This window comes from Lissotriton vulgaris, unplaced genomic scaffold, assembly GCF_964263255.1.
Source record: "Lissotriton vulgaris unplaced genomic scaffold, aLisVul1.2 SCAFFOLD_1843, whole genome shotgun sequence".
In the NCBI taxonomy this organism is placed as follows: domain Eukaryota; kingdom Metazoa; phylum Chordata; class Amphibia; order Caudata; family Salamandridae; genus Lissotriton; species Lissotriton vulgaris.
The window spans coordinates 185,176-188,416 of NW_028255455.1; positions in this window are offsets into that span (position 1 = coordinate 185,176).

A 3,241-nucleotide genomic window follows, 5' to 3' on the forward strand; every position below is an offset into this window, starting at 1 on the left:
AGCAAAGGTCCCACCACCCAGCATTGCCACTCTTGTACTGATGAAAACTGTTCCTCACATGTGAGGCTTGGTCTATTGTACTACACATGAACATGCCAAAACTGTAGGCTGTTAAGTAAGTGTAGTGTCAATGTAGTTGACCTTCATATGGTAATGTAATGTTAAAGGCGCATTTATAGAGTGCTGCTTCTCACCCACGAAGGTATCCAGGCGCTGAGTAGGGGAGTGTAGGCATATGGTGAGGCTGGGCCTGATTACAGACAGTCTTTATGGTCCTGCATGAAGACTAGTTGAATAGCCAGGTCTTCAGCTTCTTGCGTAATTCAAGATGTGAGGAGGCCCTAATGTGTTGGGGAAGGTCGTTCCAGGATTTGACAGCTTGGCAGGAGAATAATCAACCTCCCATTTTGCTTCTGTGGATGTGGGGTGTGAGTGAGAGTGAGAGTTATGTTGAGTGAAGTTGTCTGGTGGAAGTGAAGCAGGTGATTGAGGTATGTGGGTCCCGTTTTGTGTAGTAAATTGAATGCAGCTGTGAGAAGTTTGAACTGGCAGTGCTTCTGGATGGGAAGCTAGTGGAGCTCTCTGAGGGACTGGTGTTGTGTGGGTACAGCGTGGAAGGTCAAGAACAAGTCTGGCAGCAGCATTTAGAATGCTTAGAAGTTTGTAAAGGAGATGGGTTGGGATGCCGGCGTAGAGTACGTTGCTGAAGTCCAATTGCATGTGATTAGGGCCTACGTGATGATACAACTTGTGCCCAGTGAGAGCCACTTGAAAATTTGACGTAAAATTTGGATGATGTGGAAGCATGAGGAGGTGACGCCTTTGACCTTGGACTTCATGGTGAGGTTGGTGTCTAAAATGAGGCCTATGTTCCTTGGGTGATCAGTTGGGGTGTGTGTGCATCCAAGATATGTAGGCCACCAGGTAAAGTCCCAAGGTGTCTTATTCCCATAGATTAGCACTCTAGTTTTGTTGGTGCTTCGGGTAATTTTCTTTTATCCAATTAATCGTGCTGCTCATGCATTGTTCAAAGTTTGTCTTGGTGATGATGGTGTCGTCTGAGAAGGAAAAAATTATCTGGGTGTCATTGGCTTAGGAGATTATGTTAATTTCATGGAAACTAATGATGTTTGGCAGAGGGCTCATGTATATGTTGAAAAACGTGGTGCGGAGTGATGATTCCTGAAGGACTCCATAAATGAGGTCCTTAGGTTCTGATGTGAACTGTGAGACCAGGACTCATGTTCTTCCTGAGAGGATAAATCTATCCATTTGAGTGCTAGACCTTGTATTCCTGCTGTGTATAGTGTACTGATGAATTTGTGTTGGGAGACGGTATCGAAAGCAGTGGAGAGGTCAAGGAGGACGAGGGTTTGTCCACGGTTCAGGATGTTGTCCATCTGTGGCAGTGATAAGGGCTATTTCGGTTCTGTGGTTGTTTCAGAGTCATGATTGTGAGTTGTTCAGGAGTTTGTGGTGTTCTTCATGGTCTGAGAGTAGTCTCTTCATGGTCTTATTGATGACTTTGGCTGGGAAGGGGAGCAGAAATATGGGTCAGTAGTTGCTAAGTACTTCAGGGTTGGCTGGGTGTATTTTGAGGAAGGCGGGTGATTTTGGCATGTTTCCAGCTGTCTGGGAAGGTGGCTGTTTTGATGGAGGTGTTGATGATGGAAGTGAGAGCAGCACTTATCGTAGCTCTTTCCAAGTTGTAGATATGGTAAGGGCAGGGGTCTATGGTAGCCCCTGAGAGGGCTGTCTTCATTATTACAGCAGTGCCCTTAATGGATAGAGGGTTCAGCTCTATTAGCTGTCAGCTGTAAGTCTTCGGTTCATGAGGTTAGTAGGCTGGGAAGGTCAATGTGGGGGTGGCTGGGGTTCAAAGTTGCTGTAGATGTTGGTGATTTTTTCATGAAAGAAGTTGGAGAGGTTGTTGTAGAGTTCTTGTGTAGGGGTGATTGTTTGGGTTGCAATAGTTGTGTTGGTGAATTTCTTGACGATGGCAAAATGTCCCTTGCAGTTGTTGAAGCTAGATTTGTATCTCAGGGCCTTTTTCTTGGTCTCTTACTTGATGGTGATAGTGTCTAAGTGTGGCCTTGTAGATGTTTCTTGCGATGGTTCCTTGGGTTGTTTCCCTTTTCTTTCAAATTGTTTGCTAACTCTCTTGGATTCTCGGAGGTCAGTGTTGTACCAGCTAGCTTGTTTGTTGGATCTTTTGCGTTTAATGTTTTTCAGGGGCACCATGGTTTTGGAGCAGGTGGTGAATCGGTTGTTGAAGTTGATGAGGTCATTGGTGGGGTCTGGGTAGTTTAGTTGGAGGGCATTGAGCCATTCAGTTTCTGTAACTTTCTTCCAGCAGCGGATTGGGGGTGGTTCTGTAGGGGTGGTTGTTGGCTCAGTTATGTTGAAGTGGACGATGAGGTGGCCTGTCCATGTGAGTTGAGTGTTGTGGCTAACTTTAACCTTGTCTCTGGAGAAGTAGATGGGGTCTAGGGTGTGTCTGGTGATAAGTACGAGCTGGTGAGGCCGATGGTCTGTAGACATTTGAGCAAGCCTATGGAGATGGAGTCTCTGGGGTCATCGAAATGAAAGTTGAGATTGCCTAGGAGTATAAAGTCTTTGGTGCCCATGGCGAGGGGTGCAGAGAGGAGGTTGCTGTAGTGGGTGTGAGGTCCTGGGGGCTGGTAGGCGAGGGTGCCTTTGATAGTGGTTTTACTGTCCATCTGATGCTTGAAATGCTTGTGTTCCGTAAAAGGGGCTTCTAGGTCAGTGTAAGAAGTGCACTCTATGGTGCCTCTGAGGATGATGGCTAGTCCTTCTGGTTTATGGGGTTGGTCCTGGTGCCTGATTTTGAACACAGTAGGGATGGCTGCAGTAATGTCTGACTCTGATGTGAGGTTCAGCCAGATTTCAGTGAGGAAGAGGAGGTCCAGTGCATTGGTGTCAATTAGGTCCCAAATCTCGGTAGAGTGTTTGCCAAGAGAGCATGTATGAGGAGCATGCATGTGAATGAGTGTTGTTGTATGGGGTGGGTGTGTGGTGCTTTGTGAGTGAGGGTCTTGAGTTCTGACTTGGTGAGGGGTGTGGTATGTGTGGGTGGTGGGAGTGGGAGTGGGAGTGGGTGTGTAGAGGCAGGTTAAGTAGCAATGCGAGCCGGCAAAGGGGCCAACGTGGTGCAGCTCGGCACCAGTGTTCGCAGTGGTGTGCAGGGTAGAGCAGGTGGAGTTTTTGGTCGTTTTGCTGC